The sequence below is a fragment of the Lissotriton vulgaris genome, unplaced genomic scaffold (genome assembly GCF_964263255.1).
Source record: "Lissotriton vulgaris unplaced genomic scaffold, aLisVul1.2 SCAFFOLD_341, whole genome shotgun sequence".
Lineage (NCBI taxonomy): Eukaryota > Metazoa > Chordata > Amphibia > Caudata > Salamandridae > Lissotriton > Lissotriton vulgaris.
Window position 1 is genome coordinate 1152706 of NW_028243854.1, and position 25749 is coordinate 1178454.

A 25749-nucleotide genomic window follows, 5' to 3' on the forward strand; every position below is an offset into this window, starting at 1 on the left:
GCGACAGCTAGGTAATAGGGAGATAATTTTATCTCCGCTTTCTTGGCTTTTAAAGCCAAAAAAGCGGAGATAAACCCCCTTGATAATATGCCCCCAAATGTGTTTTCTCTGGGCTTTAACAGCCCTGTTTTTCCTCGTGGCTTTAGTAGCCCTATTTTTCCTCGTGGCTATAGTAGTTTGTGGCTTTAGTAGCCCTGTTTTTCTTGGTGGCTTTAGTAGCCCTGTTTTTCTTGGTGGCTTTAATAGCCCTGTTTTTCCCCGTGGCTTTAGTGGCCCTGTTTTTCCTTCTGGCTTTAGTAGCCCTGTTTTTCCTCGTGGCTTTAGTAGCCCTGTTTTTCCTGGTGGCTTTAGTAGCCCTGTTTTTCCTCGTGCCTTTAGTATCCCTGTTTTTCCTGGTGGCTTCAGTAGCCCTGTTTTATTACCCCATGGCTTTAATAACCCTGTTTTTTCCATGGCTTTAGTAGCCCTGTTTTTCCTGGTGGCTTTAGTAGCCCTGTTTTTCCTGGTGGCTTTAGTAGTCCTGTTTTTCCACGTTATTTTAGTGGCCATGGTTTTCCTCGTGGCTTTAGTAGCCCTGTTTTTCCTTGTGTCTTTAGTAGCCCTGTTTTATTTCAGTTGACTTTAATAGATCTATTTTCCCCGTGGCTTTAGTGGCCCTGGTTTTCCTCATGGCTTTAGTAGCCCTGTTTTTTCCCCATGGCTTTAGTAGCCCTGCTTTTCCTCGTGGCTTTAGTAGCCCTGTTTTTCCTTGTGTCTTTAGTAGCTCTGTTTTTCCTTGTGTCTTTAGTAGCCCTGTTTTTTTCCCTTTGGCTTTAGTAGACCTGTTTTTCCACGTGTCTTTAGTAGCCCTGTTTTTTTCCCCGTGGCTTTAGTAGCCCTGTTTTTCCACGTGTCTTTAATAGCCCTGTTTTTCCTGGTGGCGTTAGTAGCCCTGTTTTTCCTTGTGTCTTTATTAGCCCTGATTTTCCCCCGTGGCTTTAGTAGCCCTGGTTATCCTTGTGGCTTTAGAAGTCCTGGATTTCCTTGTGGCTTTAGTAGCCCTGTCGTTTTTTTGTGACTTTAGTAGCCCTTTATTTTCTTGTGGCTTTAGTAGCCCTCTTTTTCCTTGTGGCTTTAGTAGCCCTGTTTTATTTCATTTGGCTTTAATACCTCTGTTTTTCCTCGTGGCTTTAGTAGCCCTGGTTATCCTTGTGTCTTTAGTAGCCCTGTTTTTTTCCCTGTGGCTTTAGTAGCCCTGCTTTTCCTTGTAGCTTTAGTAGCCCTGTTTTTCCTCATGGCTTTGGTGGCCCTGTTTTTACTCGTGGCTTTAGTAGCCCTGTTTTTCCTTGTGTCGTTAGTAGCGCCATGTTTCCTCATGGCTTTGGTGGCCCTGTTTTTCCTCGTGGCTCTAGTGGCCCTGGTTTTGATTGTGGCTTTAGTTGCCCTCTTTTTCCTTGTGGCTTTAGTAGTCCTGGGTTTCCTTGTGGCTTTAGTAGCCCTGTTTTTCCTTGTAGCTTTAGTAGCCCTGTTTTTCCTCGTGGCTTTAGTGGCCCTGTTTTTACTTGTGGCTTTATTAGCCCTGTTTTTCCTTGTGTCGTTAGTAGCCCCATGTTTCTTTATGGCTTTAGTAGCCCTGTTTTTCCCCGTGGCTTTAGTGGCCATGGTTTTCCTCGTGGCTTTAGTAGCCCTGTTTTTTCTTGTGTCTTTAGTAGCCCTGTTTTATTTCAGTTGACTTAAATAGCTCTGTTTTTCCCTGTGGCTTTAGTAGCCCTGGTTATCCTTGTGGCTTTAGTAGCCCTGGTTTTCCTCGTGGCTTTAGTAGCTCTGCTTTTCATTGTGGCCTTAGTAGCCCTGTTTCGTTTCAAGTGGCTTTAGTAGCCCTGTTTTTCCTTGTGTCTTTAGTGGCCCTGTTTTTCCTCCTGGCTTTAGTAGCCCTGTTTTTCCTTGTGTCTTTAGTGGCCCTGTTTTTCCTTGTGGCTTTAGTAGCCCTGTTTTATTCCCACATGGCTTTGATAGCCCTGTTTTTCTCTGTGGCTTTAGTAGCCCTGTTTTTCCCTGTGGCTTTATTAGCCCTGTTTTTCTTGGTGGCTTTAGTAGCCCTGTTTTTGCATGTGTCTTTAGTAGCCCTGTTTTTCCTTGTGGCTTTTGTAGCCCTGTTTTTTGGCCCGTGGCTTTAGTAGCCTTGTTTTTCCTCGTGGCTTTAGTGGCCCAGTTTTTCCCCGTGCCTTTAGTAGCCCTGTTTTTCCTTGTGGCTTTAGTAGCCCTATTTTGTTCTGGTGGCTTTAGAAGCCCTGTTTTTCCTCATGGCTTTAGTAGCATGTTTTTCCTTGTGGCTTTAGTAGCCCTGTTTTTTTTCTGGTGGCTTTAGTATCCCTGTTTTTTCTCTTGGCTTTATTAGCTCTGTTTTTCCTTGTGGCTTTAATGGTCCTGTTTTTCTTCGTGGCTTTAGTAGCCCTCTTTTCCCTGTGTCTTTAGTAGCCCTGTTTTTCCTTATGGCTTTAGTGGCCCTGTTTTTCCTTGTGGCTTTAGTAGCCCTGTTTTTCCATGTGTCTTTAGTAGCCCTGTTTTTCCTATTGGCTTTAGTAGCCCTGTTTTTCCTTGTGGTTTAGTAGCCCTGTTTTTCCTCCTGGCTTTAGTGGTCCTGTTTTTCCTATGGCTTTAGTGGTCCTGTTTTTCCTCATGTCTTTAGTAGCGCTTTTTTTTCCTATTGTCTTTAGTATCCCTGTTTTTCTTTGTGGCTTTAGTAGCCCAGTTTTTCCTCGTGGTTTAGTAGCCTTGTTTTTCCTCCTGGCTTTAGTAGCCCTGTTTTTCCTCCTGACTTTAGTAGCCCTGTTTTCCTCGTGGTTTAGTAGCCCTGTTTTTCTTCGTGGCTTTAGTAGCCCTGTTTTTCCTTATGGCTTTAGTAGCCCTGTTTTGCCTTGTGGCTTTAGTAGCCCTGTTTTGCCTTGTTGCTTTAGAAGCCCTGTTTTTCCTTGTGGCTTTACTAGCCCTGTTTTTCCTTGTGGCTTTAGTAGCCCTGTTTTTCCTCCTGGCTTTAGTAGCCCTGTTTTTCCTCCTGGCTTTAGTAGTCCTGTTTTTCCTTATGGCTTTAGTAGCCCTGTTTTTCCTCCTGGCTTTAGTAGCCCTGTTTTGCCTTGTGGCTTTAGTAGCCCTGTTTTTCCTCCTGCGTTTAGTAGTCCTGTTTTTCCTCCTGGCTTTAGTAGCCCTGTTTTTCCTCCTGACTTTAGTAGCCCTGTTTCTCCTCCTGGCTTTAGTAGCCCTGTTTTTCCTCCTTGCTTTAGTAGTCCTGTTTTTCCTCCTGGCTTTAGTAGCCCTGTTTTTCCTCGTGGCTTTAGTAGCCCTGATTTTCCTCCTGACTTTAGTAGCCCTGTTTTCCTTGTGTGGGCTGGGCTTGCTTTGGGTTGTTTTTCCCTGTCTGGCCGCCTCCTGACAGCGCTTGTGCTTGTTCTCTGGTCCTCCCAGAGCTGGAATCCCGGGCAGTGCGCGGGGGATGCTGCGGGGAGCGCGGGGAGAGCGAAGGGAGCCGGGGCGGCACGGAACCGGACAGGATCGGGGCAGCACCGGGGTCCAGGAGTAGGGAGAGGGGGGCCAGCGGTGAGGAGCACCCGGGTCCAGGACAGACCCCTGCGGGGCCGGGAGCGGAGCGGAGGATGGAGCCTGGACCATGGAGGAGGTGAGAGGGGGAGGGCAGGTGTGCGCGTGTGGATGGAGAGGGTACGTGAGGGCCAGGTGTGTGCGGGGGCAGGCTCGAGGGGGGGCAGGGGCTGGTGGGGGGTGCGTCCTGAGCAGAGGCTGGGGCTGCAGCCTGTCCATGAGGCAGGGGACCCTCTCGCTCCTTCCACCCATCCTTCGCATCGCCCCCTCCACCCCATTCCCAAGCACCCCTTATTCCCTTCCCGGCCACGCGGCGTCGCCCCTCCTCGCTCCTCTCCCCCACCCTTCTCCCCATCGTTTCGTCCCCCCCTTTCCGTCCGTCTTCTCTCCCCTCCATCCTACGTCGGCTCGACCTCTTCTCCTCTTCAAGTAAGCCCCCCTTTTCCTCATGCCCCCACCTTCCATCGTTTCGCCCCATCGTACGCTTGCTCTACACCCCCTCCTTCGATGCCCCCCTCCCGCGCGCTGTCTCCCCGTCCTTTCCTCCCCTCTCCGTGTTTCTTGGTTCCCTCCATTTTTCTCCACCCTCCCTGCCTCATGCTCGCTCTCTCCCCCCTCGTTCGCGCCACCGCCCCCTCATCCCTGCCTTCCACCTTCTCTCTCGCACTGTCTCTCCCACCTGCTCCTTCGGTATGTCTCACTGCCTGACTCTCTCTTCATCTTATGTGCGTCCCTCGCACCCCACCGCACCCTTTAGTTTCACCCTCTGCCCCTCTGGGCTCTTTCTTTGACCCCTGCCCCCTCTCCCCCCCCCCCCCCCCCCGTCCTATCCCCCCCTTTGCTGGAAGGTACCATAAATATCGCCCCGTCCTTGCTGCATTCTCCTCAACAGGCAGGGACAGACAGACAGACAGGGGCTCACTACAGACGTAGACACATTAGACCCCACTGACCGCTAGTAAGGTCCAGGCACTCAACCCAAGACAGCAAATGTACACCTGACAGACAGACTGACAGAGAGCCATTGAATTTCCAGACACACAGACGATTCAACACAGACAGGCAGACACCAGCCCCTCAGAAACACAGACATTCAAATAAGATAAACCCTGGTCCCCCAGACAGACAGACAGACATTCAACCCAGATAGACAGCACAGGTCCTCCGAGGAGACAGACATCCAGTCCAGATGCGCAGATACAGACCTCCAGATAAACCCTGGTCCCTCAGACAGACGGACATTCAACTCAGAAAAAGGGACACTGACTCTCAGAAAAACCTGGCTCCTCAGGCGGACATTTAAGATTTAATCCAGATACACACTGACCCTTCAGACCGACAGACATTCACCCAGACAGACAGACAGGCCCCGGCCCCTCAGGCCGACAGACATTCACCCGGATAGACTGACAGGCCCAGTCCCTCAGGCCGACAGACATTCACCCGGACAGACAGACAGGCCCCGGTCTCTCAAGCCGACAGCTATTCCAGCCAGACACCCAAACAGCCAGCCTGACTTTCAGTGCTGAGACAGTCACGGCGCTGACGGACGTCTAATCTCACTAGACAGACAGACACTCAGGGCACTGACAGAATGATATCTGACTGTCACTGACCCCAGACTGACAGATAGTCTCTGCGAGGTATTCAAGGACACACATTCACCCCCTAGCTGGACAGACAGACTTTCGAGCCATGGGCAGACACCCACACCTGGGCAGGGCGTGAAACGTAGAACCCGAGGCAGAAACGCACCCTCCAGGCAGCCCCCCCCCCCCTTCCCCAGTAATCAGGGTCATTTATGCGGCAGGGAAGGGCCAAGTTAGGTGACGTTGTTGACAAAATTATGCGGCTATGAAAGGCATATTTTGGGGCATACTGCAGCACGTTTTGTGGCAGTATTGCTTCGCAATTGTATCGTGGTTGTGCTCCTGAACACTATCTGGGCAAAGGTTTCCCTTCCGTGGGGTCAGCTTCACACCCGCGTACAGCAATCCCGACCCGAGGGAAGAGCCGTTCCTATCTGCGGAGGGTCATCGGTGCGTGGCAGCACCAGTGGCAGCTTCTGTAGTAACTTCTGATCCATTTCAGATGCAAACGAATGTTTGTTTTTGCTAAAATCTGAAAATTGTAGAGCAAGTGATAAATTATGTGGCAAGTGTATTATGTGTGTTTTTATATGCTTTTAGTATACTTTTCATGGTATTTTTACATAAATAAGTTTTCTTGATGATGATGATAAATTATGTGGCAAGTGAGGAATTATATGGAATGGGGGGGGGGGGGGGCTATAATCATGCAGAAAACGCCGCAGCTGCAGGGTTGCATAATTTCTGTATCTGTGCCTATAATTAACATAAATGCAATCCCCTATACGGGCAGACGTTTCTGTGCGCATCTTCAACCCCCTCACAAGCACGCGCGCATACCCCTAACTTCAGATAGACAAGCAGCCACCTCTCGGACAGACAGGCGTGCATAACTTCGGACCGACAGACATCCATCTCCCGTACTGGCAGGCGTCCATAACTCTAAGGCCTTAACACCCCCCACCCCTACGTAGACATACTTAGACTTCAGGCGGACAGACATTCCGTTTACTACAGGCAAGCAGGCACATACGTCACGTCAGACAGACAGACATTCACTCCCAGACTGACATAAATCGACCCCCCACTCCGATATTAATACATTAATCTTGAGTACAGATCGGCTTTGCACCTCTCTGTGCTGTAAGAGAGGATTTATCAGCATCCAATGGGATGGTTGTTTTAATTTACTGACCATGGGAGGATTGACGTCGGAGTTGGCCTTGTTAGGATTCAGACTTAATACCTCAAATTCACCGCAGCTGTCAGCAGTGAGTGTTCAACTGCCTGAGCTGTCCTTCAGACATGCTGAGGTCCATCTGAGGACAGACATCCAGCCTCAGACAGGCAGAGCATTAACCCATAGATAAACACAAGAGACAGACCGCCACCCCCGACAGAGACATTCACCTCTTTAAAGGCACAGACGAGCGAGTTTCACGGAGACGGACATTCATCCCTCGGCGCCCAGTTGCCCTGGCAGCCTCCGGGCATTCACCCGCTGAGAGGTAGGCACGCCCCCACGTACAGACGGACACCACACGGATGCACCCATGTCAGGCGTGACTCCGAGGCCCCGTGAGTAACAGTAGCACGTGCTGTCACCTAGCACAGGTCTACAGCCTGCGACAAGCATGTGGCCCAAATGTCATTCACTGATCCCGAACACTGGCAGGATGGGGGGCACAGTAGGCCCCATGGAGGTGACCTGCAGCAAGGGCATTGACTTACTGAGCTACCTATGCAACCGGGGTCACTCTGATAAAGTTACTCTGTAACCCATGAGCAGAGGGTCCAATGAGGAATTGTGATATGTTGTGATATGTTTGTACGTGGTATTTGTATAGCGCCAACCTAGCCAGAAGGCAGCGGAGCGCTGACTAGGGTCACAGTCAACAAGTAGGAAGGGCGCCCTCTACCTGTCTGCTGGGTCAGAAGTGGCCGGTTCCACTGTCTTTAAAGGGGCGAGTCTTCAACTCTCCCCTACCCTGCAGCAGGGTTGGAGCGGCCCAGGTGGGCCCCGGGGTGTCTTTCCACATTTACTGGGTGTCCCCCCCTCTGCAGCAGGCTTGGAGCGGCCCAGGTGGGCCCCGGGATGCCTCTCCACATTCACCGAGTGTCCCCTCCTCTGCAGCAGGGTTGGAGCGGCCCAGGTGGGCCCCAGGATGCCTCTCCACATTCACCGAGTGTCCCCTCCTCTGCAGCAGGGTTGGAGCGGCCCAGGTGGGCCCCAGGATGCCTCTCCACATTCACTGAGTGTCCCCTCCTCTGCAGCAGGGTTGGAGCGGCCCAGGTGGGCCCCGGATGCCTCTCCACATTCACCGAGTGTCCCCTCCTCTGCAGCAGGGTTGGAGCGGCCCAGGTGGGCCCCGGGATGCCTCTCCACATTTACTGCCTTCTCTCCTACCCCCGCCCCAGTCCCCCCACCCACAGGTGTGCCCTTCCCTTCTGATATTGCTTCGCCTTTTTTTAAACCATTAGCGCCGATATAAAAACACACTTTTCAGTGCGCTATGAGCTTCCAGTGCGGGTAACTGTACGTGGGGCCGAAAGCGCATAGGAGTGAGTGACTAAGAACCGAACCCACGCGGGTGTGAGTAGAGATGGCCCGGGCTTACACCCCCGCGCGGGCCTCGTGTGCGCGTGCACGGCTGATGCGCGTCCGCCTGTCCCAAGGCCGGTTGATGTGAACAGTTCCTGATAGTGTGCCAGAAGTCGAGCGTCGCCTCTTCCCGATCAAGCCTCGCGAAATGTTGTGCTAATGGGGGGCTGGGGTATGTCCCAGCCATAACTCATTTATGCGGCACAACAGAAGCCAGTTATGTGGCATGTGACGCGATTAAAAGTCAATTATATCAGGGCCGGCTCTAGGCTCATGGTTGCCCTGGGCAGGGAGCGTAGGTAGGGGGCCCGGAAGAGGGGGTCCGGCCGGGGCGGAGCGCGCAGGCCAGTAAAAAGGGGAGGGGGAAAGGGAGTTTAGAAGTGGAACAGAGCCAGAGGCCGCCAAATCCCTGCCAGGGGCCTCCACGCAAATATGTATTCATCCTCAGAGGATTAATACATTAAGGATATATATTGGCGTGGTGGCCCCTGGGGTTTGGTGGCCCTGTGCAGGTGCACAGCTTGCACATGCCTAGAGCCGGCCCTGATTATATGGCACGTTACACTGTGACGTGTGAAGGCTCTCTTGCAACGACTGCAGTGTGTCCGACCACAGGTGCACAGCGGTCTAATCAGAAGTTACTTCAGTCCCAGGGCTGGGGTCAACACTTTTTTTTTGCCAATGCGTTTTACTTTCCGTTCTTTATTCGTTTTACTTGTAGCCATCCGTGTGTGTGTAAACAATTTCCTAAGATCAAAGCCAAAAGTACCTTTTCTTTGCGTCAGTAAGAATTTTCTGTGATATGCATTAAAGCAAACTATTTCTGTAAGTTTTTTGCTAGAAAACTCATATGCCCTGACGACCCACAATTTTATGTACCACCACCCCAATACCATCTGAAATGTAATTAGAGGCAGCGAGGCACCCTTGGTCAAGTTTTAGGAAGCGGTTTCATTCAGTGGTGGGAGTGGCCATGCCGTGAAGGACCCGCGAGACCGTCACATGGCTGCACAGAAGGTGGTAGTAAACTACGACGGAGTTTGGCTGTTACGTTCCCCTTCGTTTTGTTACGGTATCCCTGGATCTTATGAAAATATCTGGAATCTGCAATTTGTATCTGCGATGAGCCAGAGAACCGTGGCAGGTTCGGAATCCCGTCTGTCCAGAAATAACTTAGATGTGTCTTTTTCTCCACGTGGTGTGCGCCTGGCTCAGGGAATATTTGCACCAGGCCCCCCACACCTGCCGGCACAGGGTCAGCTCTCAGCTGTAGGGCGGAGTGGCCGTCGCCCCAGCACTGGCATTGACAGTGGGGGCAGGTGGGGTGGGCTTGGGGGGGAGGGGGCTATTTTCTCAAATATATGATGGAGTTAAAGGCACCTGCTGCAGGGCTCCGTGCCTCCGGCAATTTTCTGGCAAAAATAAAAATGTCAATAGAACTGGTGATGAATGACGCAGATGGACAGAGAATCGAGCCTTGTCTGGTGGAAGTTTACCTTTGACTCATCATAAGGTAGCGCAGAGGGTTCATGTTTCAAAGCACGTGCACCATGCGGATCACAATGCGCGTGTAACAAATAGTTCAGTGGGATACAGCTTTTGTGGGAGAGATCCTTTTATTACTTGCAGTCTATAAGTTAAAGTGCTAATATATGATATTGAACCACTACGTCTACCTGTCACCAAGAGCTGCATGTAGAAATGCATGTGAGAGGGTGCATTAAGGAGATGTGGGTGGGGACAATAGAGTAAGTGGGTGGAGCCAGAGGTGGACGTGGGCGGAGCTGATGAAGTGGGTGTGGCCTCCCCAAAAATTTGAGCACCTGCACTTAATATTTTACAAATTAAGCTGTGTGTATGCAATGGTACTTCTTTTAAATGTTAAGATTTTATTCCTAACACTCGACTGCCCCATTTAGGCGTTTAGGCAGATGCATGGTGTATCCCCCCCCTTTTTGTGTCATATGTTTGCAATATAAACCTGTAACTTCCCAGCTTGCCAGGGAAATGCCTTTTGGCTTTGCTAGTGGTTGTTGACTCCTGGTTCATGTGCTCTTGTGCCTTGAGAGGCTGGCTCGCATTGCTCTCGTGTGTATGTGCCCTTGCATCCGTGGTTGTACGCGTGCACCCCACACAAAGGAAGCACGTGGCCTACTGTGTGTTTCATCCTTCTCATGTCCCCTGTAGCCTGCCACAGAGCCTCGTCGTGGTTCTACCATCAAGTGGAAGGACAGCTGGGGGGGGGGGGGGGTCTGAGGATGGAGGGCATGCCGCCGATGGGCAGAGTGCCTGAGGTCAGGGGCGCATGCATGCAGTCCACGTAGGCATGTTCTAAACATGGGCCTGTTGCTGGAGTCCGCGCTTCCATGTGCAGGTGCAGCGTGCACATATGTCTGCTGTCAGGTCATGCCACCGAGGTCAAAGGTGGCATGCACTCTCTTCCCTTAGTCTTTATTTTAATCTCTTCCCTTATCCCTACTTTCTTCTCTTCCCTTACTTTTTATTTTTAGTTTCTTCGATTGTTTCTTCTTTTTTTCTTCCCTTATTCTTTCTTTTTTCTCTTCTTTTATTCTTTCCTTTTAATCTCTCCCCTTATCCCTTCTTTTTCTTTCTCTGTTCTCTCTGCCCTACGTAAACTGCGATTTCCTTCAGCTCCTCTTTGCTATAGTTCCAACGTTCTATTGGTGTGTCGTTATATATTGCTTTTGTATGTGTTATTACTGCTAAAGGTATACTTGCAGTTACATACATCCTGGTGACTTACCTGCTAGCCCTGTGTATAATGATGTACCTTTTGCTGACGTCAGTTCAATGTAGCTTCTTCAAACATTTTTAAAAGGTGGCCTGCGTGTGCAGACACACCACAGCATGCCCAGATGTCTGTAGTGAAGACATGCCACTAAGACACTAACCTCATGCACATGTAAAAACACATTCCAGCGTGGCTGCATGTGAGGTCTTGCTTCTCACGTGGGCATGCGCAAACAGACTTCGACACGCTTACATATGTACTGGGAGGTCTTGTCCTTGAGGTCCGCAGCCCTGTGTGTGTGTGCACGAGCATGCAGCTTTCATACATGTCTGCTGTGATGCTCTCAGATCATGCCACTGAGGTCAGAAGTGACGTGTGTGCGTGTGTGAAGTCACCTTGCAGTTACCTGCATGGCTGCAATCTGGTCATGGAATTTAGGTCAGGAGCTTCATGTGTCGTCATGTGTCAGTTTATTCAAACATGCTACAGCCTGTCTGCATGCCTGCTGCGAGGCTCTATTGTAACTGCAACAAACATACATGTAAATTCAGTGGTGCAGGAGACAGCGCTTGGTGGCCTCTATTTCAGGTGCGTTGAAGAAGTTGTAAGATAGTTTTAGAGTTTTTTGTTCCTCAAATGTGTCATTTCTGAAATTCACGTTTTCCTTGTCTTTACTGCTTGATTTTTGATTGCGAGAAAGTGTCACTCATAATTGTTGAATGTCACTCATAATTACAGTGAAAGTATGAAAATGTCACACATAAGCAATCTGAAACCTTGGCAGCTATGTACTGATATTAACAATACCGTGTCTGCATATGCAAACACATTGCAGCTACATACGTCTGCTGTCAGATCATGCCACAGAGATCAGAAGTGACGTGTGCGTGTGTGAAGTCACCTTGCAGTTTAACTGCATGGCTGCAATCTGGTCATGCTATTGAGTTCAGAAGCTTCATGTATCAGTTTATTCGAACATGCTACAGCCTGCCTACATGCCTGCTGCGAGGCCAAGTGACTGATATTAACAATACCATGCCTGCGTGTGCAGACACATTGCAGCCCACATACATGTCTGCTGCCAGACCCTGCCGCTGCGGTCAAAAGTGAAGTGTGTGCAGACACATTGCAGCCCACATACATGTCTGCTGCCAGACCCTGCCGCTGCGGTCAAAAGTGAAGTGTGTGCAGGCACACTACAGCCCACATACATGTCTGCTGCCAGGCCCTGCCGCTGAGGTCAGAAGTGACGTGTGTTTGTGTGTACAGACACACTGCAGCCCACATACATGACTGCTGCCAGGCCCTGCCGCTGAGGTCAGAAGTGACGTGTGTTTGTGTGTGCAGACACACTGCAGCCCACATACATGACTGCTGCCAGGCCCTGCCGCTGAGGTCAGAAGTGATGTGTGTTTGTGTGTGCAGACCACTGCAGCCCACATACATGTCGGCTGCCAGGCCCTGCTGCTGAGGTCAGAAGTGACGTGTGTTCGTGTGTTCAGACACCCTGCAGCCCACATACATATCTGCTGCCAGGCCCTGCCGCTGAGGTCAGAAGTGACGTGTGTTCGTGTGTGCAGATACACTGCAGCCCACATCCATGTCTGCTGCCAGGCCCGGCCGCTGAGGTCAGAAGTGACGTGTGTTCGTGTGTGCAGACATACTGCAGCCCACATACATATCTGCTGCCAGGCCCTGCCGCTGAGGTCAGAAGTGACATGTGTTCGTGTGTGCAGACACACTGCAACCCACACACAGGGTGGAGGCAGGAATGTTCCTCAGTTCATCTTTAAAAACTCTCACTTTTAATAAATACTTCACTGTGCAGTGATAGAGTCGGATATGATAATAAGAAATGCTCAGTGTGTTAAAGAACCATTTTTTGATTTTTGAAGACACATTAGAACATTGGAATGTTGAGAACTCCATTGAAGGAAATTCTTGGGCTTTTAACACTAGAGCGAGCCTTTAATGGCTGGGAGAGCCCGCTACGTTGTTTAGAACATTGGAATGTTGAGAGTTCCATTGAAGACATTGCTAAGGCCTGCAATACTAGAGCAGGCCTTTAATGGCTGGTAGAGCCCGCTACGTCGTTTAGAACATTGGAATGGTGAGAGCTCGATTGAAGACAATGCTAAGGCCTTCAACACTAGTGCGGGCCTTTCATGGCTGGGAGAGCCCGCTACGTTGTTTAGAACATTAGAATGTTGACAGCTCCATTGAAGACAATGCTCGGGCCTTTAACGCTGCTGCAGGCCTTTAATGGCTGGTAGAGCCCGCTACGTCGTTTAGAACATTGGAATGTTGAGAGCTCCATTGAAGACAATGCTTGCGCCTTTAACGCCGTAGCAGGCCTTTAATGGCTGGGAGAGCCCGCTACATCATTTAGAACATTGGAATGTTGAGAGCTCCATTGAAGACATTGCTAAGGCCTGCAATACTAGAGCGGGCCTTTAATGGCTGGTAGAGCCCACTACGTCGTTTAGAACATTGGAATGGTGAGAGCTTGATTGAAGACAATGCTAAGGCCTTCAACACTAGTGCGGGCCTTTCATGGCTGGGAGAGCCCGCTACGTTGTTTAGAACATTGGAATGTTGACAGCTCCATTGAAGACAATGCTCGCGCCTTTAACGCTGCAGCAGGCCTTTAATGGCTGGTAGACCCCGCTACGTCGTTTAGAACATTGGAATGTTGAGAGCTCCATTGAAGACAATGCTTGTGCCTTTAACGCCGTAGCAGGTCTTTAATGGCTGGGAGAGCCCGCTACATCATTTAGAACATTGGAATGTTGAGAGCTTCATTGAAGACAATGCTCGGGCTTTTAGTGCTGAAGCAGGCCTTTAATGGCTGATAGAGCCCACTACGTCGTTTAGAACATTGGAATGGTGAGAGCTTCATTGAAGACAATGCTCGGGCTTTTAGTGCTGAAGCAGGCCTTTAATGGCTGATAGAGCCCGCTACATTGTTACATTGTTTAGAACATTGGAATGTTGAGAGTTCCATTGAAGACAATGGTGCAGCGCTGCTAATGGCCTGTATGGGCCTTCTGATCAAACATTCCAATGTTTGTCTTTCCAGTTCTGCCTCTTGAATTAAAAAAATTCTACCCTAAGTGGGCGGAATTTCTAATACCCTTTTAGCCCTTCTGTCTCAAGCTATACCTGTTGTTAAAGGTCTTTCTTTACCCTAATTATTTGCCCTCTGCAACTAGGGTTCAGGGCCTTAAACAACTGGTATAGGCCTCTGCAGCCATCTATAAGTCTGCATTATCATATTGCAAAATAATGTTGTTTGCATGATTGCGTGCCATATATTTTCAGGGCTCGGATTTTGCATGGCCTCTGAGAGCCGGAGCCGACCTTGTCTTGGCCCGGGCTCGGCTCTCCCCGTTGATTTGTTGGCTTTCCCACCTCTACTGTGTAGTTATGGTTAAGTTTTGACGTATTCATAACACCCCTCTAGGGCTTCTAAGTTTGGTATTCTAAACACATGTGCACAAAGCTTTCCAGCAAAGAAAGTCATTTGCCGAAGACTGGACAAGTGGGCGGAGCTTACCACATGACATTAATGTACCACTGAAGTGAAGCGTCCCTCGCAGAATGTGCTGTTGGGGTATGTAGTGCAAAAAATGGTGCACATGTAAATTTAGCATCCATTCGGCCCGCTCCAGTACAAAACCTTTTCATTGGCTTTTGAGAAGTTGCTTAAAAAGGAGATCAGAGCTTGTCTCTGAATACTTTTAGAACTTTGGAGTGGAGACGGCTCCATTGGAGGCAACAAAGTATTTCAGGGCCAATATTGGCTGAAAAAGGCCTTCTGCTCCAACGTTCCACGGTGTGTCTTTGCTTTCTGACTCTAGAACGTTCTACTCTCAGTGGGTGGAATGTTCTAATAGCCTTATAGCCTTTCTTCCTTGGGGTATACTGGTTGTTAAAGGCCCTCACCCTTGGGCTAGGCCCCGCCTGTGGCTCAGGGCTATACCTTTGATTAATAGCTGATATAGCCCTCGTCAGCGGGCTATAAGGCTGTATTAATTCAAACCGACAAACAAGGTTAACATGGCAGCTGAAGTTGCCATCTTGTATTCAGGGATATGGGCGTGAAAAAAGAGCGGAAAAGGTGAGACTGAGACAGACACCCATGCTCAGGGGCTCAGGCTGGGCGGGTGCCACCCAGGGCCGGACTGGGAACAGCAACCAGCCCTGGCAGGTTGATGCTCTAACGCAGGGGTCTCCAAATCGGTCCTGGAGGGCCGGATCCATGCCAGATTTTTGGGATATCCCCATTGAGATACATGTAGTTATTTTAAAAATCTGGCATGGCTCCGGCCCTCCAGAACCGGTTTGGAGACCCCTGCTCTAGCGGCCATGAGAGGGGGGAGGGGGGGGGGGTCTTACAGCGAGAAACACCACTCTCTCTTTTCCTACAGGAGGCCAATATTACAGCCCTGCTGCAAAACCTGCCCCCAGTGACAGAACTAGCACCTGCGGGCAAAAAACAGCCCCACTGGGGGAATCCCAGTGCTCGCTGCGGCCAGTCTTACCCTGTTGTCACCCATGGCAGAGTGAAAATGAGCTGAAGGCGAGGGAGCGTGGAATGGAATGCTTTATTGGTGCCAGGCTGGTTGGGTGAGTAAGGGTCCAAGAGGGGAAGTAAGGCAGCTTTGATTGAATGATGATTTATGGCGCTGACCTCTTGCCAATAGTAGCCAAACTTTCCAGGAATATTGTTCGAGCAAATAAATCGGGTATCAGAGCGCTTTACATAGCACCAGTTGCATTACATGAGGACACATTCATTTTTTTGTTAGACACGACGAGATAAAGTGATTTGCCCAGAATCACAGGATGTTCAGCGGCGTTGCCGAGACTCAAACCCGGTTCCCCAGATTCGAGGTCGACTGCGCTAGCCGTTATGCCAACTCCTCTCCCCATCAGCCTTCTAGTGAGAGCACTGCACACAGGCAAGAACCTGCAGTCTGTGTGCTGATCACAACATGCACAGCTAACAGCGCCCGCGAGCCACTGAACCCAAAAGGGACACAATGTACAGGTCTCTGCCCTACACCCAGAGCATGGCCAAAGCTGAAGAACCCCATGGCCACAGGTGCAGCCGCGCACACAGGACCCTTGGACACTGGGGTAGCCACATACACAGGCCCACATAGCCACAGGTTAGGCCATGTACACAGGCCCCCATGGCCACTGGTGTAACCGCGTACACAGAACTGCATGATCACAAGTGAAGCTGCGTACACAGGACCCCTTGGCCACAGGGGTAGCCATGTACACAGGCCCCCATAGTCACAGGTTAGACCATGTACACAGGCCCCCATGGCCACAGGTGTAACCGCATACGCAGACCCCCACGGTCACAGGTGTAGCTGCGTACACAGGACCCCTTGGCTGCTGGGGTGCCGCGTACACAGGCCTTCATGGCCACAGGTGAAGCAGGGTGCACATGCCTTCATGGCCACAGGTGAAGCAGGGTACACAGCCCTACAAGGCCACAGGTGAAGCAGGGTACACAGGCCTTCATGGCCACAGGTGTAGCCGCATACAAAGGCCTTCATGGCCACAAGTGTAGCTGCCAACAGAGGTTCCCAATCTCACAGGTGAAGCAGCTTACACTGGACCCATGGTCACAGGTGAAGCCGCATAGAGAGGCCTCCATGGCCACAGGCATAGCTGCCAACGCAAGCCTCCATGGTCACAGGTGAAGCAGCGTACGCAGACCTCCATGGCCACAGGCATAGCTGCCAAAGCAGGCCCCCATGGTCACAGGTGAAGCAGCGCACACAGACCTCACTGGCCACTGGTGAAGCAGTGTACATTGGCCCCCACGGCCATAGGTGTAGCTATGTAAACAGGCTCCCATGGTAACAGGTGTACCCACATACACAGGACCCCATGGCCACAGGTGTAGGCCCGTACACTGCCTCCTATGGTAAGAGGTGTAGCCATGCACACAAACCTCAATGGCCACAGTAGAAGCCGCGTATACAGGCCCGAGGTTATTGTTTAAACCATGCAAAGCTCCTTTTAAAACACCATCTGCAGACACGCTATTGCCGTTGATAGGATAATTAACATCACTGATGACATCATCTATGAAGACAATAATATGGAAATATGTCTTGATCTCTAAGAGCCTGATTCATAAAAGTAATCTGAGACCAAATCCTAAATTTCCGACTTTTGGTATTCACAAAAGGCATTTAGGAGTCCTAAAGTTAGGATTCCTAGCTTTACTACTCCTAAACTGAGAAAAATCCTAACTTTACTACTTTCGGTATTCACAGAAGGCATTTAGAAGTAGTAAAGGTAGGAGTCCTAGCTTTACTACTCCTAAATGCCTTTTGTGAATACCAAAAGTCATAAAGTTAGGATTTTTTCTCACATCACTTTTGTGAATGGGGCCCTAAATGTTATATGTTGATTTTAAAATGGCAGACAGACCATGCTCTATATGTAGCATTTACAGGCAGGAGCGGCTGCAGGTCATTCCGCGTGTGATATAAACGCATATAGTGGCAGGCCAAACCATTTGTGGAAAACTTCAAGAATGGCTGAAGTGCATAAAATATGTGCAGTAAACACGGTGCATGACGCAGATCATACCATGTGCTCAGTACACGCTGAGCTCGGTCAGAGGTCATTAAATGTGTGCAGTACACAGTGTATGACGCGGATCATACCATGTGCTCAGTACATACATAGCATGGCCAGAGGTCATACAATGCATCCAGTACACACGGTGCATGACGCGGATCATACCATGTGCTCAGTACACGCTGAGCTCTGTCAGAGGTCATTAAATGTGTGCAGTACACACAGTGTATGACGCGGATCATACCATGTGCTCAGTACACAGAGAGCACAGCCAGAGGTCATTAAATGTATGCAGTACAGACAATGCATGTATGCGGAACACACACAGCATAGCAATAGGCCATAAAATATCTGCAGTACACACAGTACAGGATGTGGATCATACCATATACTCAGTACATACAGAGCATGACCAGAGGTCATACAATGTATCCAGTACACACGGTGCATGACGCGTATCATACCATGTGATCAATACACACACAGCGTGGCCGTAGGTCATAAAATGTGTGCAGTGCACACAGGCAATGACATGAATCATACCATGTGCTCAGTGCATAAAGAGCATGGCCATAGGTCATAAAATGTATGCAGTATGCATGTTGCATGACACAGATCATACCATGTACTTGGTGCACGCAGAGCATGGCCAGAGGTAAAAAAATGTGTGTAGTACACACAGTGTATGACGCGGATCATACCATGTGCTCAGTACACGCTGAGCTCGGTCAGAGGTCATTAAATGTGAGCAGTACACACAGTGTATGACACGAATCATACCATGTGCTCAGTACACAGAGAGCACAGCCAGAGGTCATTAAATGTATGCAGTACACACAATGCATGTATGCGGAACACACACAGCATAGCAATAGGCCATAAAATATCTGCAGTACACACAGTACATGATGTGGATCATACCATATCCTCAGTACATACAGAGCATGACCACAGGTCATACAATGTATCCAGTACACACGGTGCATGACGCGTATCATACCATGTGATCAATACACACACAGTGTGGCCGTAGGTCATAAAATGTGTGCAGTGCACACAGGCAATGACATGAATCATACCATGTGCTCAGTGCACAAAGAGCATGGCCATAGGTCATAAAATGTATGCAGTATGCATGTTGCATGACACAGATCATACCATGTACTTGGTGCACGCAGAGCATGGCCAGAGGTAAAAAAAATGTGTGTAGTACACACAGTGCATGACACAAATCATACCATGTGCTTGGTGCACACAGGGCATGGCCAGAGGTAATAACATGTGCTCAGTAAAAATAGCGCATGGCCAGAGGTCATAAAAATCGTGCAGTACACACATTGCATGATGCAATTCACACATTGTGTTTAATACGCGTAGACCATGGCTACACATGGGGCAGAGATGTAGGGTACACCAGGTATGCTATAAACACAAGGCACAGTCATAGTCCACTGCAGGTGTGCTCTACAGACAGGCACATACCCAGGTCACACCACAATGTGTGCCATACACACAGAACACAGATGTAGGCCACACCAGATGTATGAATCACGCAGGGCACAGGCTAAGCTCCACCAGGTGTGCTTCACACAGGGCAAAGACGTAGGTCGCACCCACAGATGTAAGTCACGCCAGGTGTGCTTTACATACGTCTCAGACATAGGTCGCACCACTTGTGCTACACACAGCGCACAGACATAAGTCACGCCAGGTGTGCTTTACACACATCACAGACGTTGGTCATGCCAGGTGTGCTTTACACATGTCCCAGACGTAGGTCACACCAGGTGTGCTTTACACATGTCCCAGACGTAGGTCATGCCAGGTGTGCTTTACACATGTCCCAGGCGTAGGTCACACCAGGTGTGCTTTACACATGTCCCAGACGTAGGTCATGCCAGGTGTGCTTTACACATGTCCCAGACGTAGGTCATGCCAGGTGTGCTTTACACACGTCCCAAACCTAGGTCACACCACTCTTCCTACACCCAGGACACAGATGTAAGTCACACAAGGTGTGCTTTACACACATCACAGACATAGGTCGTACCACTTGGGCTACACACAGCGCACAGACATAAGTCACACCAGATGTGCTTAACACACGTCACAGACATAGGTCATGCCAGGTGTGCTTTACACACGTCACAGACGTAGGTCGTACCACTCATACTACACACGGCACAGACGTAAGTCACATCAGGTGTGCTTTACACACGTCATAGATGTAGGTCACACCAGGTGTGCTTTACATATGTCACAGACATAGGTCGCGCCACTTGTGCTACGCACAGGACACAGATGTAAGTCACGCCAGGTGCGGTTTACATACATCAGACGTAGTCACACCAGTAGTGTGCTTTTACATATGTCACAGACTTAGGTCAACTCAGGTGTGGTTTACATATGTCAAAGTCGTAGGTCATGCCAGGTGTGCTTTGCATATGTCCCAGACGTAGGTCACCCCAGGTGTGGTTTACATATGTCACATACATAGGTCAAACCAGGTGTGCTTTATATTTGTCACAGATGCAGGTCACGCCAGGTATGCTTTACACATGGCTCAGACGTAGGTCAGGCCAGGTGTGCTTTGCATATGTCACAGACACAGGTCATGCCAGGTGTGCTTTGCATATGTCACAGATGTAGGTCACCCAAGGTGTGGTTTACATATGTCACAGACGTAGGTCATGCCAGGTGTGCTTTACATATGTCACAGACGTAGGTCACACCACTCTTCCTACACACAGGACACAGATGTAAGTCACACCAGGTGTGCTTTACACACGTCACAGACATAGTTCGCACCACTTGGGCTACACACAGCGCACAGATGTAGGTCACACCAGGTGTGGTTTACATATGTCACATACGTAGGTCACGCCAGGTGTGCTTTACACAGGGCTCAGACGTAGGTCATGCCAGGTGTGCTTTACACAGGGCTCAGACGTACGTCAAAGCATGTGTGGTTTACATATGTCACAGACGTAGGTCACGCCAGGTTTGCTTTAAATATGTCACAGATGTAGGTCACGCCAGGTGTGCTTTACATATGTCACAGACGTAGGTCACACCACTCTTCCTACACACAGGACACAGATGTAAGTCACACCAGGTGTGCTTTACACATGTCACAGACATAGTTCGCACCACTTGGGCTACACACAGCGCACAGATGTAGGTCACAGCAGGTGTGGTTTACATATGTCACAGAAGTAGGTCACGCCAGGTGTGCTTTACACAGGGCTCAGACGTAGGTCATGCCAGGTGTGCTTTACACAGGGCTCAGACGTATGTCACGCCAGGTGTGGTTTACGTATGTCACAGACGTAGGTCACACCAGGTGTGCTTTATATATGTCACAGACGTAGGTCACGCCAGGTGGGCTTTACATATGTCACAGACATAGGTCACGCCAGATGTGGTTTACATATGTCTCAGATGTAGGCCATGCTAGCTGTGCTTTACACATGGCTCAGACATAGGTCACACAACTCTTCCTACACATAGGACACAGATGTAAGTCACACCAAGTGTGCTTTACACACGTCACAGACATAGGTCGCACCACTTGGGCTACACACTGCGCACAGATGTAGGTCACACCAGGTGTGTTTTACACATGTCACAGACATAGGTCATGCCAGGTGTGCTTTAAACGCGCCACAGACGTAGGTCACGCCAGGTGTGGTTTACATATGTCACAGATGTAGGTCACGCCAGGTGTGCTTTACACAGGGCTCAGACGTAGGTCATACCGGGGAACATCCTTTACCACAAATCTTTTACAACGCGGTACCGTTACCACGCAGGTTACAACGACTTGCGCTGGAGGGCGCTGTAGGAAAGGGAATAGTTTAATTTACTATCCAACACCTTCCCTGCTATCCACGGGGACTGGAGTTGGAATAGTAAATTAAATTATTCCACTATCCAGCGCCCCCCAACGCAAGTCGTTGTAACGACTTGCGTTGTAAAACCTGCGTTGTAACGGTACGCGTGGTAATACCACGTGTTGTAACGACATACGTCCATCATTCCAGGTGTGCTTTACACAGGGCTCAGACGTAGGTCATGCCAGGTGTGCTTTACACAGGGCTCAGACGTAGGTCACGCCAGGTGTGGTTTACATATGTCACAGATGTAGGGCACGCCAGGTGTGCTTTACACAGGGCTCAGACGTAGGTCACGCCAGGTGTGGTTTACATATGTCACAGACGTAGGTCACACCAGATGTGGTTTACATATGTCACAGACGTAGGTCATGCAGATGTGGTTTACATATGTCACAGACGTAGGTCACGACAGGTGTGGTTTACACAGGGCTCAGACCTAGGTCACGCCAGGTGTGCTTTACACAGGGCTCAGACGTAGGTCACCCCAGGTGTGCTTTACACAGGGCTCAGACGTAGGTCACCCCAGGTGTGCTTTACACAGGGCTTAGACGTAGGTCACCCCAGGTGTGGTTTACATATGTCACAGACGTAGGTCACGCCAGGTGTGCTTTACACAGGGCTCAGACGTAGGTCATACCGGGGAACATCCTTTACCACAAATCTTTTACAACGTGGTACCGTTCCCACGCAGGTTACAACGACTTGCGCTGGAGGGCGCTGTAGGAAAGGGAATAGTTTAATTTACTATCCAACACCTTCCCTGCTATCCACGGGGACTGGAGTTGGAATAGTAAATTAAATTATTCCACTATCCAGCGCCCCCCAACGCAAGTCGTTGTAACGACTTGCGTTGTAAAACCTGCGTTGTTACGGTACGCGTGGTAATACCACGTGTTGTAACGACATACGTCCGTCATTCCAGGTGTGCTTTACACAGGGCTCAGACGTAGGTCACGCCAGGTGTGGTTTACATATGTCACAGACGTAGGTCACGCCAGATGTGGTTTACATATGTCACAGATGTAGGGCACGCCAGGTTTGCTTTACACAGGGCTCAGACGTAGGTCACGCCAGGTGTGGTTTACATATGTCACAGACGTAGGTCACACCAGATGTGGTTTACATATGTCACAGACGTAGGTCACGCAGATGTGGTTTACATATGTCACAGACGTAGGTCACGACAGGTGTGGTTTACACAGGGCTCAGACCTAGGTCACGCCAGGTGTGCTTTACACAGGGCTCAGACGTAGGTCACCCCAGGTGTGCTTTACACAGGGCTCAGACGTAGGTCACCCCAGGTGTGGTTTACATATGTCACAGACGTAGGTCACGCCAGGTGTGCTTTACACAGGGCTCAGACGTAGGTCACGCCAGGTGTGCTTTACACAGGGCTTAGACGTAGGTCACCCCAGGTGTGGTTTACATATGTCACAGACGTAGGTCACGCCAGGTGTGCTTTACACAGGGCTCAGACGTAGGTCATACCGGGGAACATCCTTTACCACAAATCTATTACAACGCGGTACCGTTACCACGCAGGTTACAACGACTTGCGCTGGAGGGCGCTGTAGGAAAGGGAATAGTTTAATTTCCTATCCAACACCTTCCCTGCTATCCACGGGGACTGGAGTTGGAATAGTAAATTAAATTATTCCACTATCCAGCGCCCCCCAACGCAAGTCGTTGTAACGACTTGCGTTGTAAAACCTGCGTTGTAACGGTACGCGTGGTAATACCACGTGTTGTAACGACATACGTCCGTCATTCCAGGTGTGCTTTACAGAGGGCTCAGACGTAGGTCATGCCAGGTGTGCTTTACACAGGGCTCAGACGTAGGTCACGCCAGGTGTGGTTTACATATGTCACAGACGTAGGTCACGCCAGATGTGGTTTACATATGTCACAGATGTAGGGCACGCCAGGTGTGCTTTACACAGGGCTCAGACGTAGGTCACGCCAGGTGTGGTTTACATATGTCACAGACGTAGATCACACCAGATGTGGTTTACATATGTCACAGACGTAGGTCACGCAGATGTGGTTTACATATGTCACAGACGTAGGTCACAACAGGTGTGGTTTACACAGGGCTCAGATCTAGGTCACGCCAGGTGTGCTTTACACAGGACTCAGACGTAGGTCACCCCAGGTGTGCTTTACACAGGGCTCAGACGTAGGTCACCCCAGGTGTGGTTTACATATGTCACAGACGTAGGTCACGCCAGGTGTGCTTTACACAGGGCTCAGACGTAGGTCACACCAGGTGTGCTTTACACAGGGCTTAGACGTAGGTCACCCCAGGTGTGGTTTACATATGTCACAGACGTAGGTCACGCCAGGTGTGCTTAACACAGGGCTCAGACGTAGGTCACGCCAGGTGTGGTTTACACAGGGCTCAGACGCAGATCACGCTTGGTGTGGTTTACACAGGGCTCAGACATAGGTCACGCCAGATGTGGTTTACATATGTCACAGACGTAGGTCACGCCAGATGTGGTTTATATATGTCACAGACGTAGGTCACGCCAGGTGTGGTTTACAGAGGGCTCAGACGTAGGTCACGCCAGGTGTGCTTTACACAGGGCTCAAACGTAGGTCACGCCAGGTGTGCTTTACACAAGGCTCAGACGTAGGTCACGCCAGGTGTGATTTACATATGTCACAGACGTAGGTCACGCCAGATGTGGTTTATATATGTAACAGACGTAGGTCACGCCAGGTGTGGTTTATATATATCACAGATGTAGGCCGCGCCAGATGTGGTTTACATATGTCACAGACGTAGGTCACGCCAGATGTGGTTTACATATGTCACAGAAGTAGGTCATGCCAGATGTGGTTTATATATGTCACAGATGTAGGTCACGCCAGATGTGGTTTACATATGTCACAGATGTAGGTCACGCCAGGTGTGGTTTATATATATCACAGATGTAGGCCGCACTAGGTGTGCTTACACAGGGCTCAGATGTATGTCACAGCAGGTGTTCCGTGCGTAAACAGTGTGGCCACAGGCTATGCCCTGTCCGTGCCTGATGCAGAGGATAAGTGCCCCCTGTACCCGTGGTGCAGTGAGCTAAAAAACAGTGATGGATCAAGCCCTGATCTGTTGACTGGGTACGAGTGTTCTGCTTAATTCAGATACTCTGTCCATCACCACCCCCTTTTCTGAATCCCTGTACTCGTGTGTCACGTGTGCAGCGCACGTCACAGATGTGCATGATAGTGTCCGTTGTGATCTCACGCGCAGCCATGTTTGATCTTGTGATGAATGTTGTGGGGGCCGGTAATGTGTGCAAAGCTGGTCATATTGAGCACATGCCAGTAATTGGCGGGTTTGGGGTCTTATCCACTGTGTCCCTTCAAGCAGATGATTCCAGGGCCATTGTACATTCTTAATGAATGATTCTCTTAATGTGTGAGCTTAACAGAGACCCGGCGTCCCTGGAGGGGGACTCTCACTGGAAATCTATAATTATATCAATAAATCATGGGAGGCTCGTATGTCAAGCGGAGATGGGCAGGAGAGGAACAGGCTGAGGCATGAACAGGCCGGGGACTGGGCAGGCGAGGAACCGGGCAGGCTGAGGCATAGACAGGCCGGGGACTGGGCAGAAAGGGAACTGGGCAGGCTGAGGCATAGACAGGCCGGGCACTGGGCAGGAAGGGAACTGGGCAGGCTGAGGCATAGACAGGCCGGGGACTGGGCAGGAAGGGAACTGGGCCGGCTGAGGCATAGACAGGCCGGGGACTGGGCAGTAAGGGAACTGGGCAGGCTGAGGCATAGACAGGCCGGGGACTGGGCAGGAAGGGAACTGGGCAGTGAGGGAACTGGGCAGAAAAGGAACTGAGTAGGCAGGGAACTGGATAGGCACGGAACTGGGACGCCAGGGAACTGGGCAGTGAGGGAACTGGGCAGGAAAGGAACTGGGTAGGCAGGGAACTGTGCAGACAGGGATCTGGGAAGATAGGGAACTGGGCAGCGAGGGAACTGGGCAGGAAAGGAACTGGGTAGGCAGGGAACTGGGAAGTCAGGGAACTGGGCAGTGAGGGAACTGGGCAGGCAGGGAACTGGGAAGCCAGGGAACTGGGCAGTGAGGGATCTGGGCAGGCAGGGACATGGGGAGGCAGGGAACTGGGCAGGGAGGGACATGGGCAGCCAGGGAACTGGGCAGTGAGGGAACTGGGCAGGCAAGAACATTGGGAGGCAGTGAACTGGGCAGGGAGGGACATGGGCAGGGTGGGAACTGGAAAGGCAGGTACATGGCAAGGCAGGGACATAGGCAGCCAGTGAACTTGGCAGGGAGGGACATGGGCAGGTTGGTAACTGGGCAGAGAGGGGCATGGGCAGGCAGGTATATGGGTAGACAGGGACATGTGCAGTGAGGAACGTGTACAGGCAGGAACATGGGCAGGCAGGGACATGGGCAGACAGGGAACTGGGCAGGGAGAGACATGGGCAGGTAGGGAACTGGCCAGCGAGGGGCATAGGCAGGCAGGGACATGGGCAGGGAGGTGCCTGGATAGGCAGGAAGATGGACAGGTAGGGAGGGAACTAGGCAGGCAGCGACATGGGCAGCAGGGAACATGAGAGCCTGGGAACTTGGAAGGCATGGAACTGGGCAGACAGGGGCATGGGAAGGAAGGACATGGGCATTAAGGGATCTGGGCAGGCAGGGACATGGGCAGTCAGAGAACTGGCAAGACAGGGACAAGGATATT

At 50.5% G+C, this 25749-nt stretch overlaps 1 protein-coding gene across 1 annotated transcript in view; it reads left to right on the forward strand.

Annotated features, from left to right (window-relative positions):
* Positions 1–3456: 3456 nt before the first annotated feature.
* The window catches only part of LOC147668220 (neuroligin-3-like), a gene marked incomplete at its 3' end in the record, with an annotated part of 513603 nt that continues 491310 nt past the window's right edge, over positions 3457–25749 (forward strand). Inside the window, exon 1 of the mRNA XM_086948693.1 lies at positions 3457–3652. The remainder of the gene's footprint in view (positions 3653–25749) is intronic.